The sequence below is a fragment of the Giraffa tippelskirchi genome, chromosome 1 (genome assembly GCF_054371585.1).
Source record: "Giraffa tippelskirchi isolate mGirTip1 chromosome 1, T2T-mGirTip1v1.2.pri, whole genome shotgun sequence".
Classification (NCBI taxonomy): Eukaryota; Metazoa; Chordata; class Mammalia; order Artiodactyla; family Giraffidae; genus Giraffa; species Giraffa tippelskirchi.
The window spans coordinates 80,854,389-80,880,795 of record NC_137275.1 but is presented as its reverse complement, the minus strand read 5'-3'; the positions used below and the strand labels follow the sequence as shown (position 1 = coordinate 80,880,795).

General features: G+C 36.4%; 1 protein-coding gene across 14 annotated transcripts in view; it reads right to left on the bottom strand.

Moving 5' to 3' along the window:
• BMPR1B (bone morphogenetic protein receptor type 1B) overlaps positions 1 to 26,407 on the bottom strand; it is a 420,588-nt gene that overhangs the window by 111,051 nt on the left and 283,130 nt on the right. For 7 of the 14 annotated variants that reach the window (XM_081595579.1, XM_081595667.1, XM_081595584.1 and 4 more), the window contains one exon: positions 11,428 to 11,477. The exons of 6 other annotated variants lie outside the window; for them this stretch is intronic. The gene's annotated coding sequence lies outside the window, so the exon portion shown is untranslated. Of the gene's footprint in view, positions 1 to 10,059; positions 10,233 to 11,427; positions 11,478 to 23,361; positions 23,489 to 26,407 lie in introns of all 14 variants that reach the window. One more of the 14 variants, XM_081595644.1, reaches the window with a different exon arrangement.

Here is a 26,407-nt window from a genome sequence, read left to right as displayed (position 1 = left end):
AATCAGAAATGACAATTGAACAAGATGTTCACTTCACTCTGAGGCAAAAAAAAAAACTATATTGCAGTTTACCTTCTGTCTCTTCAGTAAAGAATCTTGCTTCACTTTGCATCTCTTATATAACATTATCTTTCTGTATTGGTTTTTCATTTTCTCTTTCAGGAAGTTGTTAAAAATAAAAATAGCCTATGAAAAGCAAGTTTGAAGTCTTTCTGAATTGTATATGAAGATTTAGACTAATCCCATAGTGGGCCACAAAAAATATCAAAGAGCTGTCAGTCCTAGAGTAGATGCTTAGGATGTCCTTCTGAAGTCCTTGTGGTGGTTTACAAGGTCATATAAAAGGTAGCTTCCAAACATCTCATTGGGTTCTTCCACTATTCTTCCCCTTCCTCATCCTGTTCCTCAAACACATCAAGCATGCTCCAGCTCAGAACTTTGGCACTCCCATTCCTCTGCCTAAAACACTCCCCTTCCTTGGATATCTACTTAGCTCCCTCCATCACCTTCTTCAAGTCTTGGTTCCATTCTCAATTCAGTGAAGCCTATCCTACACTCTATGAACCACTGCAACACTCCCATCCCGAAACCCCTACTAGTCCCTACTAGACCTGTATTCCTACCATTCTAATGAAATTCTTCTTTCAAAGATGAACAAATCCAACTAATTTTTATTACGCTACTTTACTTGATTTTCCTACTTACCACCTTTAACCACTATAAAATTAAACTTGCTATTCTTATTGTTAACTACTTGGCTCCCCTCACCCCTGTAGAGTGTAAGGACCCCTCTGGGCACTGATTTTTGTCCATTGTTCACTTAGCTACTGCAAGCACTTAAAATGGTTACTATGCAGTAGGGGCTCAATAAATCTTTTTTCCTAAGTATTTCCTTTGACAAGTCTTATCTCTCACTTCCTCAAGCACATGACCCTTACTGCCACTTTACTCTCATCCCAATTCCTGTTTCCTTGTAAATCTCTACTTGCTCTTGGATTCTATCACCACCATTCTAATGAAATTCTTCTCTCAAAACTCAACAAATCCAATGAATTCTTCTTAGTCTTTATCCTTTCTGTCCCCCGTCAATGAGGCACTGTCCCTACTTTCCCTCTTAAAATCCTCATTCATTTAAAAGTAAATTGAAAAACTTCCCAACCCAGGAATCAAACTGGGGTCTCCTGCATTGCAGACAGTTTCTTCACCAGCTGAGCAACCTGAGAAGCCCAGAACTGCCTTATGACCCAGCAATTCCACTTCTGTGTATTTATCCAAAAGAATTGAATGGTGCATCATATTGAATGTGTTCAACAAATGTTTAAATACTTTTCAGACTCAGAGAGTCTCTGAAATCATTATTAATTATTCACTCATGAATAAACTAATTTTTCTAAAAAAAACAAAAAAAAAAACAACAACAACAAAAAAAAGTAAATTGAACACATAGAATTACTAAGGTCTTACTAGAAGCTCTTCATTTGGTTTTCATAATGAGGGCCTATTCATCCAAGTTTCTTTCTCTCATTTTCATATCATATAGATAACCATGATTCTTTCCCAATGATCTCTTCTCTCAAATGTTTTCCTTTATAAAGCCCAGATTTCAGCTAGTATCATTTTGACTACCAGGCTAAACCTTTCTTTTTGAACCACCACTCCCCTCTTTCCAACTACAAATGCAAGTCTAAATACTATTATTACTTCTACAGCACTCCAAATTCTACCCCTCTCAACTCTGTGGATGTTACCATGCTTTGCAATCACCTAGCTTTAAGCCCTTCTCATTTCCTAAGTGTTGGGCATTTTCCATTTGTTGGAGACAGAACTCTACCAAAACGGAAGATAAAAAATTTCACAGATTCACTTTCTTTGCCTCTCTAGTAGCTAGGGCACGACTATAGGACCAAAATCTTCCAAATCAGATGTGCCTCCCCCAGACTTTTCACAAAGCTACCAAAGAGCTCAGGGTACACATTCTGACCGGTGCTTCCAAAGGCAGCAGCATCAGCAGGTACAGGTATAACATCGTGACCTAGCACTGAAGATGTGAGCAGGTAAGTGAGAATGCCCAGGCTAAACTGGTGACATGGCTGTCCTTATTACAAGATGAATACTGAGCTGCAATTTTAAATACAGTTCTAGGTAGTGTCACTTCCAAACATGGTTCTCATTTCTTCCTGGTTGTTGTTCAATTGCTCAGTGTGTCCAACTCTCAGAGACCCCATGGACTGCAGCACGCCAGGCTTCACCATCTCCCGGAGTTTGCTCCAATTCATGTCTATTGAATCAGAGATGCCATCCAGCCATCTCATCCTCTGTCTTCCCCTTCTCCTGCCCACAACCTTTTCAAGCATCAGGTTCTTTTCCAATGAGTTGGCTCTTTGCATCAGGTGCCAAAGTAATGGAGTTTCAGCTTCAGAATCAGTCCTTCCAATGAATATGTGGGGTTGATTTCCTTTAGGACTGACTGGTTTGATCTCCTTGCAGTCTAAGAGATTCTCACGAGTCTTCTCCAGCACCACAATTCAAAAGCATCAATTCTTCAACACTCAGTCTTCTTTATGGTCCAACTCTCACATCCATACATGGCTACTAGAAAAATCATATCTTTGACTAGACAGACTTTTGTCAGCAAAGTGATGTCTCTGTTTTTTAATACGATGTCTAGGTTGGTCATAGCTTTTCTTCCAAGGAGCAAGCATCTTTTAATTTCATGGCTGCAGTCACCCTCTGCATGATTTTGGAGCCCAAGAAAACAGTCTCTCACTGCTTCCAATTTTTCCCCATCTATTTGCCATCAAGTGATTGGATCGGATGCCATGATCTTAGGTTTTTGAATGTTGAGTTTTAAGTCAGCTTTTTCACTCTCTCTTTCAACCTTATCAAGAGGATCTTTAGTTCCCCCTTCACTTTCTGCCATTAAGGTGATGTCATCTTCATATCTGAAGTTACTGACATTTCTCCCAGCAATCTTGATTCCAGCTTGAGCTTCATCCAGCCCAGCATTTCGCATGATGTACTCTGCACATAAGTCAAATAAGCAGGGTGACAATATACAGCCTTGATATACTCCTTTCCCTATTTGGAACCAGCCTGTTGTTCCATGTCCAGTTCTAATGGCTGCTTCTTGATCTGTGTACAGATTTCTCAGGAGGCAGGTAAGGTGGTCTGGTATTCCCATCTCTTGAAGAATTTTCCACAGTTTGTCGTGATCCACACAGTCAAAGGCTTAAGCATAGTCAATGAAGCAAAACTAGATGTTTTTCTGGAATTCCCTTGCTTTTTTCTACCATCCAACGAATGTTGACAATTTGATCTCTGGTTCTTCTGCCTTTTCTAAATCCAGCTTGTTCATATGGAAGTTCTCAGTTCACGTACTATTGATGTCTAGCTTAAAGGATTTTGAGCATTACCTTGGCTTACATGTGAAATGATTGCAACTGTGTGGTAGTTTGAACATTCTATGGCACTGTCCTTCCTTGATACTGGAATTAAAACTGGCCTTTTCAAATCTTGTGGCCACTGCTGAGTTTTCCAAATTTGCTGGCATACTGAGTGCAACACTTTAACAGCATCATCTTTTAGGATTTGAAATAGCTCAGTTGGAAATACATCACCTCCTGGATGAATCCAGATTTCTTCCTGGATAATCTATGAACTAGCAAATATCCTCTTAGTAGCTTTGTTTTCTGTGTAAATTAATCATAGTTGGTTTCTGTTGCTTTCAATCTGAAATTTTGATCAATATATCCAGGAAGACCCAACCGATTCCCTTGGTAGAAATAATTGTTTCCTTTTCCAAACTTTCATAATACTTGACAGGTATCATGTCTATGACACATATCTTATTACTTCACCATTCATTATAACTATTTATGCCTATTGTCTTCCATAGGACACTTTATATTTCCTTAAGGTGAAGTGCCTATCATTCATCTTTTTCCACACTTTTTACACTTCCCTCCTTGTTTACTTCACAAATTTTTCAAAAACAAACAAAACATCATTTTCTCACTCTTTCTGGCTCTGGAAGTTGCTCTAAATCTTCCCTTTTGTGCTCTTGATCTGACAAGGTCCCACCATCTTTTTCCTGAAATTGCCTCCAAGATTATCTTATTCAGGAAGTCTCTGGTGTCTCCCCAAGATTCTGTCTCTTAAGTCCTTCTCTCATTTCCATGCACCAAAGGCCCTTTTCTTCCTTTGCTCCAGTAGGGAGCATCAACAAGACTGCCAAGACCATTCAGTAAGGAAAGGACAGTCTTTTAAACAAGTGGTTTTGGGGAAATATGAATATCCACATGTAAAAAGTAAAGATGGATCCCTACCTTATACAATATACAAAAATGAACTCAAAATGGATCAAAGAACTAATCATAAGAACTCAAATTATAAGACTCTTAAAGGAAAACATATGGGAAACATTTCACATTGCTTCATTGGGCAATGATTCTTTGGATATGATTTCAAAAGCATAGGCAATTTTAAAAAATTATAAAGTGAACATAAAACCTCTGTGCATCAAAGAATACAATCAATAGCATGAAAAAGCAACTGAATATAGCATGAAAAAGCAACCTATGAAATGGAAGAAATCATGTAAATCATATATTTGATAAAGGGATATTATCCAGAATACGTAAGAATGCCTAGAACTCAACAACAACAAAAACAAAACACAACCCAATTTTAAAAATGGGCAAAGAATTTACATAGACATTTCTTCAAAGAACATATATAAATGGTCAAGGAGCACGTAAATAGGTGCCCAACATCACTAATCACTAGGGAAATGTAAATTAAAATCACAATGAGATATCATCTCCTACCCAATAGAATGGCTATTATCAACAAAAACAAAATAATTATTGGAGAGGATGCGCAGAAACTGAAACCCTTGTTGGTGGGAACGTAAAATGGTACAGCTGGTAGGGAAAAGGGTAACTCTTAAAAAAAATCACAAACAGAATTACTCTATAATTTAACAATTCTACTTCTAGATATATATCCAAATGAATTGAAAGCAGAATTTTGAGAAGATAGTTACACACCTACGTGCATAGTAACATTATACACAAGGCTAAAAGGTAATAGCAACTCAAGAGTTCTACAACAGATGAATGGATAGACAAAATATGGAATGTTCACATGATGAAATATTATTCAGCATTTTAAGGGAAGGGGATTCTGACATATGCTACAGAATGGATGAACCTTAAAGACATTATACTGAGTGAAATAAACCAGTCACAAAAATATAAATGCTGTTATGATATTCACATGATGAAGCCATAACCCCTCAATGTGACTGTATTTGAAGGTGGGGCCTTGTGAAGATAATCAAGCTTAGATGAGGTCATGAAGGTAAGGCCCCCATAATGGGATTAGTGTCTCTATAAGAAGAAGAAGAGGGATCTGAGCTAACCCTATTGTGTTCTCTTTCTCTGCTCTATAAGGAGACAGCAGTCTAACTCCAGGAAGAGGGTGGTCACCAGGAACCAAATGTTCTGGCATCATGATCTTGGACTTTCAGGCCTCCAGAACTGTGAAAAATATATGTCCATGGTCACTTAAGTCACTAAGTATAATGTATTATGCTACGATTGCCTGAGTAGACTGAGTTTCAACTTTTCCCAATAATGTGAACATATTTAACACTACTAAATTGTAATGTAAAAATCATTAAGGTAGCAAATTTTATGGTATTTTGGTAATTTGGTATTTTACCAAAATTAATTTTTTTTAAAGAGCTTTTTTTTTTTTTTTTTAAGTGGGGAGGCAGGGGGAAACAACCTTTGTCCAACCCAGGCTTCCAAAATACTATATCCCAGCCAGGGTGAATCAGAGAGTTGATCTCCTACTCCTGCCCCATTCCTATCCTCCATAACACTGTGAAGAATGATTAACTGCTTAAAATCCTTCAGTGGCTCCATAATATTGTCTCCACCTGATCCAAGCACCTGCAACAGAAGCATCTGCCCTGCCTCATTCTCCAATTCCATCTCTTGCCACTAGTCTCCATGTGCTCCATGTTCTACTTGTATCTGTATTTTCAATTACAATTTTCTCTTATATTCCTGCTTTTCTCTCAGCTCTCTTTAGTTAAGTTCCACAAGATTTCATTGAACATGCACTATGCATTGAGCACTTGGAGACAGGATACATAGATTAATTAATAGAATGCTTCTATTCTCAAGAATTTAAAAGTCTAGTGGAGGGATACTCATAAAGAGATCTCTTCTACCATAATAATGTCATCTGTACTCTCAAAGAAACTCATAAATCTAAGCTTTAAAGTATTTTAAAGACATACACATTCATGGCAAATGTGTACCCAAAATATATTTCAATGTAAAAAAATTAGAAATCCATTATTTATACTGTAGAAATTCTATTTACAGGCCAAATATTGATAAAAATTTGAAAATATTAATATGAAATTTAAAAATATGATCTAAGCATTGCACATTGATTCAAAAACTTTTGAAATATGAAAGAAATTTAAAAAGCAAAACTCAAGAGCTATGTGTGGGTAAACATATATATATATATTTATTAACATGCAATTATGTGTCAACACTATAACATTTTAATAGTGGAAGGAAAATTTGCAGGGACATTTAAAATACATTTATCACTTTTTATCACTTTAAACTTTAACTTAGGTAATTTTTCCTCTTTACTAGTTTGATAATTAAAGTTTCTCCTGCCATTTAGAGTAAACACAATTTCAGCCATGGGAGACAAGAATGACCAGTTCAAGTTCAAGGGTTCACTGCACATGAATATCCATAAATGCCCCTTGACAGCCTTGGTAGTATAATGAACCTTGCAACTACTCAGCAGGCCATCACCGCAATACATGAACATAATGCTTGCAACGTCAAACAACAAAACATTATACAAATAATACCAACCAACTGTTCTGGTTCACATAGGGCTTTTAGAAACCAATTAAATTGCAACAGTTCCTCTTAAATCTTTATAAATCTGCAACGAGTTTTGCTTTACTGAGTTATGCTTACGGGAAATAATTAATACAAAAAGGTGTTGGCATTATATACAATTGAGAGATGCCAATTAGCAAAACCCTCCTTCAAAATGACACCAGTTAATTCCAGAATGAGCTCTCTGAGTGAAATAGCCTCTCTCTTAAATAAATGCCAGTGCCTCATTGTCTCTAGGGATGTCTCCAATCATCCTATATATAACCTCCTGGGGTAAATGCTTCTGGTCTTGCCTTCCTATTGCCTCTGCACTGAAGACACCATCTTCATTAAGTTAATTCATCTGAATCTTAGGGTGCTTTCCTTTACTCTAGGGATTCTTCCACTGTGCCAGGTTATTTCTGCAAGACAATCTATGACTTAGCAAAAAGTATCATCAAGTAGAAAGTAACAGATAAAAGATCATTAATTATTACCACCCCTAATAAAAAGTATAGAACACATCAGGCAATATATGTGCATAAAAGCAGGCATCTCATCTACCAAGTTAATTATTTGAGTGGTTTGGTGGTTAAAGTACAAGACTGAAAATGAAAAACTTTATATTCTATTTAAGATAATCCATTTTAACTTATATTTTCCCAGTCAATAAGCAGAAGACTGCTGATGTGCAAAGTACATTGTAATGTAGATAATAAGTAAGTTCAGGATTTTTAGCTTTGTAAATAGCTACCCTGTGCTATTTCCATCACAAAGGGTTTATTGTTACTCAGGACATCTTTAGAATAGGCTTGATGTGATGGCTCAGCATTTATCATCCAGTTCAAAAGGAAAGGTGAATAATAAAGCAAGCTGGGTTTCCCTCTCAGATCCACATACTGAGAGAAAAGCCTGTAGGATTTGGTCATGAGAAATGGAGAAATTCTGGTTTTCCCCTCTCCATGTTTTTAATCAGATAACTTCAGATAACTAGTTGAACATTTCAGACTCTAAGAGATTAACTGACAAATCAATTAGCATTTATAATTTTTCTTTTTTTAATCAAGTGAAACACATGAGAAAAAAATAAGTTAAATGAGAAATAGGTTCTTCTCGGTTTGGAATCAAATATTTCTTTTCATTTTGTTTGACAAACAAAGCTAACTGGTCTTCTGACCCTAAAGAGTACTCAGTTCAGTTCAGCCACTCAGTCCTGTCTGACTCTTTGCAACCCCATGGGGTACTACTCCTTTTTTAACTGGCCACAGAGAAAGAAGTAATAACCTGGACTATGGATAATTTTAAGAATTTAGTTAAGAAAAATTTGCCTTTCATTTTTTAAAGTACAGACTATATAGATATATAACTATGGTAGACTTCACTCATATTTTTTAAATGAAATACAGAGTAATCTGGTAATTTTTATCTAAAATAATATAGACATTATAGGGATAACTTCGAACATTATCTAGGAATTATAGGAACCTTAATAGAAAAGTATTTCAAAAAATGAGTAATGTTACTCATTGTAATGAGTAACAAAACGGAGAATATAATATATAAAGTACCTGGACCAAGAAATAGTGAGAACTGGTGCTTAGAGTGGATGGAGTCAGTATGGAAACAAAGTTATTTGGTAACTTTATAAACGTACAGCTTTATAAGGATATACTGAAGTCTATATCTCTGTGTAATAATTGAATTATTCTTTCTATTATCATTTGGGGCTTAATTCCTCATTAAGATTACAAAATCAAATAGATGATATGTATGAAGAAAATGGAGAAGGCAATGTCACCCCACTCCAGTACTCTTGCCTGGAAAATCCCATGGACAGAGGAGCCTGGTAGGCTGCGGTCCATGGGGTCGCTAGGAGTTGGACACGACTAAGCGACTTCACTTTCACTTTCCACTTTCATGCATTGGAGAAGGAAATGGCAACCCACTCCAGTGTTTTTGCCTGGAGAATCCCAGGGACAGAGGAGCCTGGTGGGCTGCCGTCTATGGGGTCACACAGAGTCGGACATGACAGAAGCGACTTAGCAGCAGCAGCAACAGCATGAAGAAAATATTATAAATTAGAAGATACAAACATCAACCTGTATATAATGAAGTTATGTTCTGTAAAATGAGCAAAGATACACTGTTACACATTGATTATACAAGGGGCCCTGACATACTGTCAAGTGTACTTGTGACCCAAAAACCACAATCATAAATCTGTGCTAGTCATGATAAAACCTAAACAAATGTTTAATGATTATATGTGCTATCTTAAAATAGGTTATTATTACCATATCAGGTCTTTCAAATTCATAGCACAAATATGAGCAATGTTCTTTACCTTCTCTCTTGGTAAATAAAACTACAGTCATCAGAAAACCATTCCAGTGAACTGACGCTTTGATCACAGTTCTACAACAGATATTCAAAATATGATTCCTAATAATGTTTCTGAAAATCATTTCAAAATTGAAAAGTGCATTCCAAAATGTATCCCATTTTCTCTTCTTCTGGCTAGTTGGTGTATTTGAACCAACTGAACCAGCAGCTTCTAGGAAACAATTTGAGTGCCAAGTGCTGATTCTGTCAAGATACTTCACATTTCCACAACAAGGAACGAGTGAATGAAGGCAAACCAGCCAGGTAGGCTGTTACCATTTTAACCCTTTACAAGAGATATTTTCTTTTTTTTTCTCTTTTTTTTTTTTCTGCTTTTTATTTCTTTTTTTATTTTAAATGAGTTTATCTATTTTTTAACTTTACAATATTGTATTTGTTTTGCCATACATTGACATGAATCCGCCATGGGTGTACATGTTTTCCCCTTCCAGAACCCCCCTTCCACCTCCCTCCCCATCCCATCCCTCTGGGTCATCCCGGTGCACCAGCCCCAAGCACCCTGTATCATTCATCGAAACTGGACTGGCGATTCGCTTCACATATGATAATTTACATGCTTCAATGCCATTCTCCCATATCATCCCGCCCTTGCCCTCTCCCATAGAGTCCATAATACTGTTCTATTTATCTGTGTCTCTTTTGATGTCTCGCATACAGGGTTATCTTTACCAATTAACTAAATACTATATATATGAGTTACTATACTGTATTGGTGTTTTTCTTTCTGACTTACTTCACTCTGTATAATAGGCTCCAGTTTCATCCACCTCATTAGAACTGATTCGAATGTATTCTTTTCAATGGCTGCGTAATATTCCATTGTGTATATGTACCACAGCTTCCTTATCCATTCGTCTGCTGATGTGCATCTAGGCTGCTTCCATGTCCTGGCTATTATATACAGTGCTGCGATGAACATTGGGGTACATTTATCTCTTCTGTTCACAAATCATTTTTGTTGTTCAGTTGCTCAGTCTGGTCCAACTCTTTGCAACCCCATACACTGCAGCAAGCCAGGCTTCCCTGTTCTTCACTAGGGAATTGTTAGATCTTTCTTAATAAATAGGATCTAATAAATCATTAGATCTTCCTTAATTCCTCTCTTTGTCTCAGGTCTTAGATCCAATACATTATATCATGACTTGGTAGTACTATATCCAAAATATATCCCAAATTGAACCACTTTTCAGCACTTCCACTGCAAAAATTCTAGACTGCTACAGTCCTGCAGAAACTCATAGAATAGCCTCCTCTTTAGTATACTGATTCCATATGTCCTGCCTCAGATGGAGTACTCCACTCAGCAACCAAAGAAACATCTGCAAAGTGTAAATCACATGCTACTTTCCTACTTAAAACCTTCAATTACAAACAAAACCACACTTGCTACTGTGGCCCACATGTTTCGGCCTCTGCCTACTTCTTTGACCTCTTCTCCTATCACTTTCCCCTTTGCCCAAAATGCCGTCTGAATGCTGGTTTTCTCTCTAGCCCTCGAGCATACCACACTCATTTCCTCTCACAGTCCCTTCACTTGTCCCTCTACCTTATTCTCATTATTTAGATTTCAGTTCTGTGGCCATCCTAAGAAAAGTAACTGCCAACTTTTCTAACATTTTCTTCAGGTCACATCTGATTTGATGATCTCTGTTTTGTATTTATTGGCTGTTTCCTTCTAAATATCAGCACTTGGAAGCAGGTACTTTGTCATGGTCACTATAAAATCCAAAGCATCTATAACTGTGCCTGGCACACAATAAAGACAATTGACATTCATGGGATGAATGAAGTAAGTTGTATTACTTGTGCTGATACTACATTTACAGATACCATAAACGCTTGTTGACTGTGTTCTAGAATAACTTAGACCACAGACTGAGTAAACAGGAGGGCAATCCCTACAGAGGTAGATGCAGTGGGTTACACAGGAAAGTACCAGGAATGGACACGCCTCTTCCAATACCATGAGGCTTCTTAAGTTTGCAACAGCATTGATCTTGGAAGGAGAAGACGGTCAGTAAATCCTAGAGAGTGGGGAAACCCTAAAAGGCTGAGAGACTCGCCTGGCAGACAAAATTTTAATCTGAAATGCAATAAATACCTTCAGTTGTCAAGATCAATCATCTCTCATCAAAGAGAAAATGGAGTTTTCTAAAAGCAAAATCAGATAAATCAATTAACATTACATTTACCTTTAATGGACAAAGACTATACAGTTTGCAAATATAGACTCTAATATATTAGCTGCTAGAATCATTATTCAAGTAGCTAAAAGTGTTGGCCTCATAGGCTAAATTACAGACAGATTCAGCAATTTTTAATTCAACAGTTCTATTAATAAGCAGTGTCATCTTGCTGGGTTTTAAAATAGAATTTTTAGTGTGGTCTAATAAAAAGTGCATTAGACTAAGGGTCACAGATTCCATCTCTACCACAATTAATCCCTCTCAGCATCAGTTCTTGCTAGAAAACAGAAATCCCCTTATTCCTCACAATATTGTCATACTGAACAAATGACATAACATATGTGAAAACTTGTAACATGTAAGATATTGTTCAGTATTTAAGTCTTCACATTAGGACTTCTTGTATCATATACTTTCTCGTTCATGTGTTTAAGCATGCATATATTAAAATGTATTTTGTGTGAGAGGCCTGTTTCATTTGTGGCATAGGCTTCAAAGGCAGTGAACCAGAAAATGTATTACACAAACGCATATAAACTTATTTTAAAAGGAGTGTTGAAGGCTTGCCATCATTGCTTCGAGACCTGAAGTAACTTCACGGGTCTCTGACATAAGAGTTGGAAAGAACACATAAATTGAAAACATTTTACCATACTAGAAGTTTTGTTGGCAGGCATGCTATATAGGAGAAGGCAGAAGTCTCTAAGGAGAGGAAAGAAAGGTATGGAGCAAAGTTTGAGGGGGTATGTGTGTTTAAATGTGTTAGATTTCATTTATTTTGAGCCCTATGGACTTTTCATTTGAAATGGTAAATAATTTCACATAAGAGAATAAAGTTAGTGGCAATTTTATGGTAAAGAAAATATTCTTGTTCTTGGGCTTCCCTGGTAGCTCAGCTGGTAAAGAATCCCTGCAGTGCAGGAGACCCTGGTTCGATTCCTGGGTTGGGAAGATCCCCTAGAGAAGGGATAGGCTACCCACTCCAGTATTCTGGCCTGGAGAACTCATGGGGTCGCAACGAGTCGGACATGACTGGCGACTTTGACTTTCACTATGGAGGTCAAGAAAGTATTCAAAGTTTTCCTCATTTATAACTTCAGAGTATGATACTGCTAACAGAGTAGCTTCCATTCGCTGTACCTAACCTGAGCTCCAAGACATTTTTGATAATCCATAACACAGTCCTTCCTGCAATAAATAGGGTTGTTCTCCTTACCTCTGTCACAAGGAAAACAGACTTTAAATTAAATCCCTCTAGTTGATTTAAACTAGCAGTAGTAGTTTTATGTATACACTACTTGAATATTTTAATAGTCATATATTAACTTAATTCCATATTCTTTTTATAAACTCAAATTTCGGAAACTCCACTGATGTCACATAACAAGTTGTAAATATAGGCATTTATAAACACCACAGAAATAAAAACATTTTCGTGTCATAGAAAACAACATTAAAACTCTGGACTGGGTGTATCATGTGATTGTTTTAAAGGGTAAATAGCAAAGATTACCTAGAACTTCAATATGATTTCCTTCAATTTTGTATTTTGTTTCAAATATTGAATTATCTGCCAAAATTCACAGAAAAACTGTACCAAATCATTATATATGATTTCTAATATTCTAAAAGAAGTACACCCTAACAGAATTTGAGAAGTGTTGATTAAGGAGGTCATACCTGAATGGTCTAGTGGTTTTCCCTACCTTCTTAATCAATGTGATTAGAAAACACATCTGGTTGTAATGCTTTCTAGGAACAGTGCACAAAAAGATACTTTTTAAAAGCCACTACCCTAAGACTTGCTTCCAAAAGGAGAGTTTTCATATTTTCTTTCCACTAAAACAAAGTGGCTCTTTAACAACCATAGGACCAATGTGATTAGAAAACACATCTGGTTGTAATGCTTTCTAGGAACAGTGCACAAAAAGATACTTTTTAAAAGCCACTACCCTAAGACTTGCTTCCAAAAGGAGAGTTTTCATATTTTCTTTCCACTAAAACAAAGTGGCTCTTTAACAACCATAGGACCCTGTGCCCTAAAAGAAGTTTCATTCACATCTATTTTTACACACAGGTTTCCTTACAAAATATACTGCAGTGACCCAGCTGAGTGAGCCTTTGTGTTTCTGTAGACAAAACCTCCTGCCATTGAACAAGTTCTCCACCACACTGCTGACCACAGTGCCTGTCCTATTTCTTCTCTCTCAGGGAATAAGATATATATATATAAGTTACTGAATTGTTCTGCAAACAAGTTACTTCTCATTTACTTAGAAAGCTATCTTTTATAAATACATAATGTTGAGAAATCTTTCAACTCCTCACACACTCAGTACACATTCATTTTCTGCTGAGCTCTATAAATATGTGTTTTACCAATAATATTTGAAGATAGGCAAGTTCCAAAAGCAAACAAGCATCCCTATTTCAACCAATGTTCATACAGCATTGACATAAGGTTAGTTCTAAATTTCTTATGTACAATGGTGGGTTCAGAAATATTTTTATGCTTCGTTGCTTACAGACGCCCTATATATAGTATATATAAAATACTACATACTTTAAAAAATTTTACATAGCATGTCTGCCCTATTACATACAGAAGTCAGTAGGAACTGATTTAGTGACTTTTAAAAGACCAACGATGAATACTAGCAGGCCAAAAAAAGCATCTGAAATATAGTGCTGAGGATATATTTAGTTGCATTAATGTCATGAAAGAAAAATAATAAGCAAATGAAACTTAAACTGTTTAATCTGAATCAGGTTATTGTTCTCATAAACGCCTGATTTAAATTCTATCCACTGATTATAGGTTAATAAAAAATTACATATGAATAAAAGATGAGGATAAATTTTTCAAATCAGATGAACTGAAGCCTGATTTTAGTTGTTGGGTTAAAATCCACTTAAAAATCTCTAACATGTAGCTACTTTACACCAAGGAAATCACACAAGCTTTACAAATACAACAGTATACAACATGGCACATACCACATTGATCACACTGTATTCTTTCTAGGCCATGTTAATACAACACTTTCTTCAGTTTTGAATGTATAGTAAAAACTGATAAAAAATCTAGAGAATTTGTAACTGCTGTTTCCTATATTTTAGACTACTTCCCACAAGAGTAACTTTCTTCCCTAGTTTTGCTTAGATGTACTTGACATATAACATTGTATTAGTATAAGGTATATGACATAAGGATTTGATATACGCATATATTGCTAAATGATTACCACATTTTAGTCAACCATTTAGTTTGCATTACTGTAGCTAATGTTTATTCTCTCACGTAATGAATTGTTTTTTATTCTTTCAGTATAAAATTATAATTTGAAAGGGAGAGAAAGTGATAAAAATTAGGAATATGTTATTTATCAATCAATCCCATTCAACCCAATATTTGGATTTGCTGTTGTTGTTTAGTGGCTAAGTCATGTCCTACTCTTTCGTAACCCCAATGGACAGTAGCCCACCAGGCTCCTTCAGCCTGTGGGATTTCCCAGACAAGAATACTAGAGTGGGTTGCCATTTCCTTCTCCAGCAGATCTTACCAACCCAGGGATCGAACCTGCATCTCCTGTGTTGGCAGGCGGATTCTTTGCCACTGAGCCACCAGGGAAGCCCAATATAACTGTTTCCTTAAACATAGCATCTCTTCACAAACTCTCCAGCATTTTCACAATCCATTGATTATAAATGCGTAGTGTTTCATAAGTAAAAGGACAGAATTCTAATCCCAGTAATATAAACATTCGGGGGACACATAATTCTTTTTCATGGGGAAACTGTCCTGTGTCTTTTTACAGAGTTTTTAGCAGCATCCATCATTTCTACTCATTAGACATCAGGAGTACCCTTTGCCAGTGGTAAAAATAAGAAATGTCTTGAGACTGCCAAAACTGCTCCTGGGTTGAGAACCACAGATTTGGATTTCTATTTTAATTGTAAATTTAAATTAAGTCAAGTAAATATTCTCTGATAAGGCACAAAAATAATAATATGAAATGTCATTATTATAAACTATAAGTATATAATTAACATCCAAGTTCATATAAATCTATACTTGTATCTCAAATAAAACTTAAAATTTTTATCAATACTCAAATAACACAAGTTTTTTTATCAATATTCAAATAACACTTAAGTGTTACAATATCTCAAATAACACTTAAGTTTTTATCAATAACAGAAACTTTTATCAAAGCATCAACAGCAGAAGTAACTATTTTTGATTTTCCAAAAATATCACCCAATTAAATGCTTCCTTTCACCATTTGAGGAAGGTTTATTTTGGTTTTGGTCTGGACTAAAATGGCTGGAAGTACAGGAAGTTTTATCTAAAAAATGAACATAGACCAAGTCTTATAAACTGGCCCTAGTGCTATTTCCTATCATAGCTCCTGTTTGTTTACATTAGAGTTCTTATAAATTGGGTGTTATTTCCTTTCCACTAAGTTTCAAGGTATTAACAGCCAAGGAGGTGTTTTTTGACTTTTTCCTCCTTCATTTTCTCGCGCTTCCCCCAAATAAATAATGCACTGCTTGTAACACAATTTTAAGACTGGTCCCCAAACTTCAAAATTATTATGAATTTATTTTTACCTAAATCTACCTTTATATTTGAAAGCCTAACATTCTCTTTAAAATTGAAATTAGTAAAATATGCATCTGCTAGTAGGTACCTACTTTCCAACAGAATCATTTATCTAGTCATTTCACAGCTAAAACTTGCAAATTCTTAAGTAAATCAGTTCCATTTATTTTGACTTCCTGCCTAGGCTCTTCATTCCAGAAAAAACATTAATATTTTCATCTATTAAGTACTCTTAAAATTAATGTCCCTATTTAAGCATATTTTTTACCCTCACTCCAAAAAAAGAGGGGCAAATTAAAGGAAGCATAGATTTAGTTCATTTCTCTTTATCCTTGTCTGGTTTTAAAGAAGCACAAGGTATGTCCATTAGTGACTTCCATTTGTGTGAATTCAGAACTAAAATGGTGAAACAATTGGCTTTGTATGCAATCTGTAGCAGTGTCTGACAATTGCAAAACTGTCCTTGTCCAGTGAACTTCCAGTGAAAAGCTGTTGAAAGTTCATGCACCCCAAATGCACATTCATTATAATTAAACAAGAAGATTACACAGACATTGCTGACAAGGATTATCAAAATAAAATGGCGCCACCTGCCCCTTGCTCTCTCATTAATTAGTAGGGAGTCCGAGGTGCCAATTAACAAGAAGCAGAAAAGGATCAGTAAACACAGCTCGAGCTGAACTTGAAGATTAACCCTTCCAGTTCAGGTCCCATTTCTTAACCATACTATGTTGATTTAACTATGCAAGGCAAAATGAAATCTTAGACTATTTTTTTTTAAGAAAAACATTATCATTAAGAAGACAATTCTGTTGTATAAAATAATTCCCAAAATAGCCAACCCCAAACTTCATATAATTCCACGAACAAGGGGGCCATTCAATATTTCACAGAGATGCAGGATGCCAAATAATCCAGGTAATACCAGTAACTAAAATACTTTCACATTATAAATTACAAATCTATGGTAGTTAATATTAACTCTGAGAAACAACTAGGATACTGTATGGTTAATAGCAACTAGCACCCCCTCCCACCTGCCCCCTGCTACTAAAGAGCATTTCAGGGCCTAAGATGAGAATTTTTTTAAGTAAGTAAATGGTTTCATTACTGGTTTTATAGAACTATTATTAGTTACTTTAAGATTTAACTATTCACTCTTTTTAAAAACTCTTTCCAAAAACAATATATTTATTTCCATAGACTTCCCAACTTGATCCACAACTTCTCTATAGACAGTATTATTATTCTGGAAACCTAAAATTATTTCTTAATAAAAAAGTACTCTAAATACAAATTATCAACAAAATTAAAATGCAAATTTTCTTAACACTGATATATGCACATAAGTGACACATACCTAGGACCCTGGAATTCTCATCCCAAAGAACCAGACTGTACATCCTTTGGATCAGTTCAGTTCAGTCACTCAGTCGTATCTGACTCTTTGCAACCCCATGGACTGCAGCACGCCAGGCCTCTCTGTCCATCACCGACTCCCAGAGTTTACTCAAACTCATGTCCATTGAGTCGGTGATGCCATCCAACAATCTCATCCTCTGTCATCCTCTTATCCTCCCGCCTTCAATCTTTCCCAGAATCAGGGTCTTTTCAAATGAGTCAGTTCTTCACATCAGGTGGCCAAAGTATTAGAGTTTCAGCTTCAGCATCAGTCCTTCCAATGAATATTCAGGACTGATTTCCTTTAGGATAGACTGTTTGGATCTCCTTACAGTCCAAGGGACTCTCAAGAGTCTTCTCCAATACCACAGTTCAAAAGCATCAATTCATCAGTGCTCAGTTTTCTTTATAGTCCAACACTCACATCCATATATGACTACTGGAAAAACCATAGCTTTGACTAGACGGACCTTTGCTAGTAATGTCTCTGCTTTTTAATATGCTGTCTAGGTTGGTCAAAATTTTTCTTCTAAGGAGCAAGCATCTTTCAATTTCACGGCTGCAGTCACCATCTGCAGTGATTTTGGAGCCCAAAAAATAAAGTCTTGTCACTGTTTTCATTGTTTCCCCATCTATTTGCCATGAAGTAATGGGACTGGATGCCATGAACTTAGCTTTCTGAATGTTGACTTTTGAGTCAACTTTTTCACTTCCTCTTTCACTTTCATCAAGAGGCTCTTTAGTTCTTCGCTTTCTGCCATAAGTGTGGTGTCTTCTGCCTATCTGAGGTTACTGATATTTCCTCCAGCAATCTTGATTCCAGCTTGTGCTTCATCCAGTCCAGCATTTCTCATGATATACTCTGCATGTAAGTTAAATAAGCAGGGTGACAATATATAGCCTTTGGATGGCCAAGAGTAATTAGTTACTGCCCAAGGGCTTCCCAGGTGGCCCAGGGGTAAAGAATCTGCCTACCAATGCAGAAGACACAAGAGACAGGGGCTTGAACCCCAGATTGGGGAAGATCCCCTGGAGAAGGAAATGGCAACCCACTCCATTATTCTTGCCTATAGAATCCCATAGTCAGAGGAGCCTGGTGAGCTACAATCCATGGGGTCACAAAGAGTCAGACACAACTCGGCTCGAACAAACCCACACCTGTGAGACAGAGTTCAGACAAGAAGGCTGAGATGTCCATATATATGCAAGATAAGTGCCTTGTGTTGTGGTAAGAAGGTGGGAGGAAGAACAAGGATTGTGTGCTTTGGCCAGGGCCAGATCATCTCTCCCAAGGCAGCAGTAGTCCAGCACAAAATTCAAGTAAATCTGAGAACCCTACATTGAAACTTGCACTTTCTATTTGTCTCATTGGAAAATCTCAAAAAAGCAGTGTTGCCAGAGAGGGGAACTGCTTGAATGGCTTGCTGATGATTGAAGAGTAACTTTGCAGAATCATTTGGGTGTTTTATTTGATGTCTTGTACAGTGGAGTTGTACTGTGCTAAGTAGCGTCAGTCATGTCCAACTCTTTGCAACCCTACAGACTGTAGCCCACAAGGCTCCTTGTCAATGGGATTCTCCAGGCAAGAATACTGGAGTGGATTGGCATGACCTCCTCCAGGGGATGTTTCCAACCTAGGGATCAAACCCATGCCTCTTAGGTCTCTGCATTGGCAGGTGGCTTTCCAGGTGGTTCTAGTGGTAAAGAACCCTCTTGCCAAAGAAGATGACCTAAGAGATGCAAGTTTGATCCCTGGGTGGGCAAGATCCCTTGGAGTAAGAAAAGGCAACCCACTCCAGTATTCTTGTTTGGAGAATCCCCAAGGACAGAGGAGCCTTGTGGGCTACAGTCGATAGGGTCGTAAAGAGTTGGACACAACTGAAGCAACTTAGCATGCACAGTGAGGTTAAGGAAGAACACAAGATGGATGAGCAGCTGAATCTTGGGTGAAGAATAAAGAGCCTCCTTTCACACAAAGCAAAAGAAAGTGGGCATTTTCCCTGGAATTGTCAGTTGACTGGAAGAAGATGCTGGAAAAGCAAAAAAGGAGAATATTCTTCCCTTTCCTTCTCTTGTCTGGTCATTTCTATGAGGTCTCCCTAAGATAAACCATAGTCCTTTGTGGAAAGACAATTATTTTGAATTTGTGCTATGCACAGTTATTTGACGTAACCTGTTTCTTTATGTATATTTTCCTAATTGTTGGTTAAATGGTATATTTCTCAGGGCATGAGGATAAACATATTTTACTTAACAGTATGTTAGTTTAATTTATAAATTTTAAATATTATGACATAAGGTATGTAGTTATCCATTTGTACCCTTGCCATAGCCTCTGCAAAAGTTAAGAATAGATCTGGAAAATACTTTGCAAGTACCTTGATAAAGCCCTTCATCTCCCTCTTTCCACGTTCTTCTTATCTCTTGTTCCTACAATCTGTATATAATTTCATATCTACAAAAATAGTGCAAGACTAGAGTCTAGGTTAGACTAGACTAGATTAGCATCATCTAATCTAGAGTCTAGAGAAGCATCATCAAAGTTTTTGGTCTCAGGATCCTTTTACATTCTCAAAAAATACTAACGACCCCAAAAAACTTTATTTTTGCTTATGCTTGTTTTGGTTTTGATTTACTGTATTAGAAATTAAAACTGAGGCATTTAGAAAACATAAATTCATTTTAAAATGAAAATATCTATTATATAGTATCATTAATATTTTCATGAAAATAACTATGTTTCCTCATATAAAAATAATTTGGTGAGATGTATCTGGCTTAACAGAAGACAGATTCTCAACTTTGCTTCTGCTTTCAATATGTTATGTGCTAAGTTGTTGGGGCTGGAGTATATGAAGACAAGTCTGTCTCCTACAGATTAAAAAAAGTTTAAAAGGGGGAAATATTTTAAGAGCTTTTTCCTATATTGTGGATATTCTTTCGTAATACTACACCAAAACTCAGCATGGAGTAGTTTCTTAAAGTTTAGTTGTAATGTAGAATCTGAAATATAACAATGAAATATTTGTAGTCTTTTACATTAATATCTTTCTACCCCCTTGCACTTTGAGTAGATTGTTTATTCATTTATAGTTGCATAATATCACACATTGAGCCACAGAGAGCTTGGAAACATTAACACATTTCCTTATACAATAACAAAAGGAAGGTCACATTTGTTAATATCAGCACCAATATCATTAAAAGAGATTTTAAAAATTTATATACTCTCAAGTTCATGGTGACGAACAAGTTTTCCAAAATCTGAGTTTTTATTTGGATTTTCACTTGAAAGCTCAGATTTTATCAATAGAACAAATACGGTCCATTATTTTTCTTGATAAGTCAGTTCACTATTTTAAAGAAAATGTCCACCAAACATCAAGTGAAAAATATCAATGACAAGTCTAAATTGTCACAGTTTGTCAGTCATTCTTTCATTTTACAATGATGACCCATTAAAAAGGAACTAGTTCTGCAACAATTCCTTAAATAAAACCATTGTCCTTCACTATGCAGGAGAAAGTCAAACATACATTCATTTTATCACAGAGAATATTAACATAAGGCATGTACTCAAAGGTTGAGATTTAATGAAGTGATAATTTCTACTACTATTATTAAGAACATTTTAAGTTAAATGTTCATTTTTCTTTTTTTTTTCTCTTCAAGGGTTTGGCAGTGAGGAACCCAGTGGTGATTATACATCTGCAGCCACTACCTTGGTTGATGGCAAGACATCCACATTTTCCCCACCATTGCTTTTAAGCCATGTGAGCAAGCATCGGTACAGTGAAAAAGGCAAATAACATCTTAGTATTATTATTAAAGTAGTTTTGAATTCAGCAATGCCCTAAAAGTTTCCTCAGAGCTCCCAGGGGTTCACAGAGCCACAGTTCTGGCTGCCCCTTCTCTTCATGCGTCAGGGCTCCCACTGGGACAAATGTGCATCACCTCACGGCCCCTGCTCCCCCACAGTCCTTCTGGACAATGCTCAGTGTAATACTGAACCATTTTGTTATTAGTGGAGTGTATTTTTTTAACCTATATTTAAGGGAAAAATCATTGGCAAACACTGACATTTCAAAAAGGCATTAGTACTGAAATCAGGAGATCTGAGTACTAATTAAGCCTGGTAATAAAAACCTACAATTCTAATCACATAATCTCCAGGAATCCATTTTATGTCTAAAATATTTAGAGATGTATCAAGTCTCTTTCAAAATGCTGATGTTATAAAATCAGATAAATGAGCCAGTTTAATCTTACTGTACATAAAACAGAGTATTCAATCACCCCACAAAATATTCCACAGCCAGATTAATGAGCTTTTACTCTTTGTAAACTGCAATATAAACTGAAGAGGAATGTAATTCAATTAACAAATTGCATATTAGTTGGGGTTCAGAATACTATTAAAATTTGAATAGCTTCATCAAGTTCATATAGCTGAGTTTTTTCATTGTTTTTTAAATCACAGTAGGCAAACCCCAGAAAAGATGATTTCTATCAATCTAAAGGCAATGGCACCTCACTCCAGTACTCTTGCCTGGAAAATCCCATGGATGGAGGAGCCTGGTAGGCTACAGTCCATGGGGTCGCGAAGAGTCGGACACGACTGAGCGACTTCACTTTCACTTTTCCCTTTCATGCACTGGAGAAGGCAATGGCAACCCACTCCAGTATTCTTGCCTGGAGAATCCCAGGGACGGCAGAGCCTGGTGGGCTGCTGTCTATGGGGTCGCACGGAGTCAGACACGACTGAAGCGACTTAGCAGTAGCAATTATTCTTAATAGCTTTGAATCTACAAAATTCTGCCAACTATAAAGATAATCTGGTTTCTGAATTTGGATGCTGATATAACATTTGCTGAATTAACAAATGTTTATGCCAATCATAGAATTTAGAATTAGAAGGGACTTTAGTTAACTTAGTAACAGAAAGTCAAATATTTTGCCTTTCTTTCTTGCTCTCTCAACTACTGCAGAAACACTTATTCATTCATCTAACAAATGTTTACTTAGCACCTACAGCCTGTCAGGCACCATTATAAGCTCCAGGCACTGCGATATATAAAACAGCCCCTGGTCTAATTTAACACCATATTTTTTTTCCTACTGACACAGACAGCCTCAGAATCCTCAAAGCACTGGATTTAGGAACTGTGCCATGCCATGCTTAGTTGTGTCCAACTCTCTGCAACCCTACGGATTGTAGCCCACCAGGCTCCTCTGTCCATGGGACTTTCCCAGGCAAGAATAATGGAGTGGTTTGCCATTTCCTCCTCCAGGGGATCTTCCCAATTCAGGGATTGAACCTGCATCTCCTTCCTGAGTCTCCTGCATTCTAGGCAGATTCTTTACCACTGAGCCATTGGGGAAACCTGCATGAAGGAACCACTCTTCATCAAATTTGCACTCAGATTCAGTTAAATATCTTATTTTAGGCTTATAAAGTGTCTGACATGATGCTAGATGCTACAGGAGATCCAAAAGAAATAAAAGATAACAGTTTCTACAGAAAAACTATCATCTAATTAAGAAAGACAATATAGAATATAATTTTATAATATAAAAATACCAACTTTACAAAATAACATAACAAGTACAACATACATCTAGATTTCAATGTAGGTTAATGACATCACACAGTATCTATTTTCTAATTTATCACCTCCTTACCCTTACTATTTTCTTCTATACCACGTATAAGTAGTACTGTTTCAAAAGTTTTACATGTTTTAGTTTTCTCTAATCATTGTTAAGAACACGTTCACTACTCTGTATATATGTATATTAAAAAAAAAAAAAAAAAAAAAAAAAGGCAGGGTAGTCTTACTACCTATTTTCTCAGGCAAGTCAGCTTTTTCCAGAGCACAAATAGCTGGCCTCGGGCAGCATCTCTGCATGGGGCGGGCTCTCTCTTTTGTGAAGCCCATTCATGTGGGTCCTTTAGTACTCACCCGTACCTGTAAGTCAGCCAAGGAAGCAAATGTTCATGTTTTCTCAAAGGAAAATCAGATAAAAATCATCTTATCCAAAATAAAATCAGTTGGAGGAAATAAATGAGGAACTAGCCTTGCAGGGTTCAAGCTAGAAAATTAACTATAAAAATAAAATACTATGACTTTTACATAATCAAATTGGACAGACATAAGAGTTATTGTTGGAGGGGAAAAATAACTCTTGAAAGTCAGATTTATTAAATCTCTTTCTCCATTTTGTACATCCTAATTCACCTTAAAGACCACACAGTGTTTCTTCCAATTCAATAACCAGTTATGCAACAAAAAAGTTGCAACACACAAGACAAATACATTTAAAAATAACAACATAAATATTCTATTCAAAAAACTGATTTCAAATTGTCAGTACTATAGAGTTTAGCCTTCTGAGAGCTCTCTTAAAAATGTTTTCTTTCTTATTTCTGATAGGTTCCTATATGTTTTTATGAGAGACAGCATCACTAATGAAAACTTTGCTAATTATTAAGATACTCTTTTCTCAGAAATTTTGTTCTTTCCTCCAAGTACTATTGTATTACAGCGTCTCTGTATAAATACTTTTAATTTGACCTGCATTATAAAAGTCTATGTTTAAGATATAGTTAATGAAGGACAGATGTTTAAAACACAGTTCACAATGAAGTTGTAAATACTGCTAGTACAGTAAATTCTGTGATTAATTTTAGTCTGTTTATGCAATAATGATATTTACACAGCTGGTAAGGCACTAAAAATAACTGTCCTAGGTAATGTTAATTCAAATCAATATTAATTAGAAGCAGCATAGGTACAATCATAAAAGAATCTATAGGCCGGGCTAGTGTTTATGCTTAAGACTAAAAATAAATCAAATAGATAAAGATTCAATTTCTCTTGTATTAATAGCACTGTAAATAACTGAAATAATCAACAATTTATTCACTTGTGATCTTGAACAAATAAATGCCTCACTTTCTCCTTCTGCCTAAAAACATATACAATTCCTATAACAGACCTAAGGTTCTGGATATATGTGTACATCCATAGACTTCCCTGGTGGCTCAGATGGGAAAGAATCTACTGCAATGCGAGATACTCAGGTTCAATCCCTGGGAAGACCCCTGGAGAAGGGAATGGCTACCCATTCCAGTATTCTTGCCTGGATAATTCCATACAAGCCTGGAGGAGGCTACAGCCTCCTGGCAAGCTACCACCTGCCAGGCCACAGCCCAAGGGATCGTAAAGAGTTGGACAGGACTGAGTGACTAACACACACACACAGAACTTTTCCAGTTGATTCCTTAGTTCCTCAACTAGACTAAATTTCAGTCTAAAATATTCATGGAAATATTCAAATTTCTTCATGAAACCATGCATTTTGACTTAATGTGTTAAGAATAAGATAGGATTATCTTTTTCCTTTTTCAATGGGGTTAACAAATTTTAAAGGTATCTATCAGGGACATTTCAAGATAAGGCAACTGTGCCTGGAGAATCCCAGGGACGGCGGAGCCTGGTGGGCTGCCGTCTATGGGGTCGCACAGAGTAGGACACGACTGAAGCAACTTAGCAGCAGCAGCAGCAGCATGTAAAATTTATAACCAAAGAGCAATGTTCATTTTTCTACTTTCATTGATATCTTAAGTTGAATTCATGAGACAAAATAGGCTAGTCATCACCCATTAACCACTCTTTTCTTCTTCCTTGGCAACAGAATCCTGGCTTTCGAGGGTAGCAACATACTCAGCTAGAAGACTGTGATGTGGTCCTTTGATTCAAAGTTTGTCATGAAATTTAACCAGAGTTGAGAATCTTGAACTGCTGCTCACAAAAAGGTACTTGACCAGATTATTTGTTCATATGATCTGTCCCTTACTTCTGCCTCTTTCCAGTGACCTAGAAATTAGACATGACAGTAGGAATGATAATAGCCACTAAGGACCAAAAAAAATTTTTTTTGAGAAGCAAGCCACACACTAGGTGGGTAGAATAGGAAACTAGAAAGAGATGGACCCTTGAGTCTATGAAACTGCCACAACCTATCTGGACTGCCTGCCTCTGGACTTCTTTAGGTGAAAGAGAAATAACCTTTTATTTTTCTACTATCATTTCCAATTCCCATTAATTATATCCAATACAATTCCTAAATGATAGAAAGCATAGATCCACAATGAGAAAACTAAATATATACTTGATAAGGGTGACCCTTGCACCTCTACCATATGTTATAGTCATATTATATACCTTTATATAAATTTATACATAACTGTTATAAATCTGACATATCTTTAACCTATGTGGACACCAACACTCAGCCTGAAACAAATCTTCTTTAGCCATTACTAAACAATTTGAGTGGTTTTCTTATTACAAGACATAAAGTGAAGATACATGGTTGTTCTGGATTAAAGGGTTATGGAACTCTTGGTTGCAAAGATTATTCCAATTCCCTGGAGTTTAAACAACTGTTCTAAGGGAGTAGCTAAATAAATCTTCGAATGGATCAAGTAATTTCTGAGAAAGAGAATCCTAACTCCATTCTCTTTGAAATTAGGTAGTTTTGGAATTTTTTTAATGAACTGGAATGATTCTGAGAACAAAGGACACCAAGACACTAAAAAGAAACAGAAAGAGCATCATGATCATCCCAGTGATGGAGCTGTTAGAGAATGTTTATGATATAGCAGGTAACTGAGGATGTGAGCTTCTCCAAAACAGACAGAGTATCACTTCAGGGCAAGCAAGCAGCCATGCCAGCAGAAATAGACAACACAGCAATGAACGACATCCACTGGAATGTATTTAAACAGTTTTCAACAGTGACACAGAGTGTCAGGTACAGAGTAGAAAAGATGATAAGTGTAATTTTTAAGTCTGAGATGAATATACTTACACATGGAAATG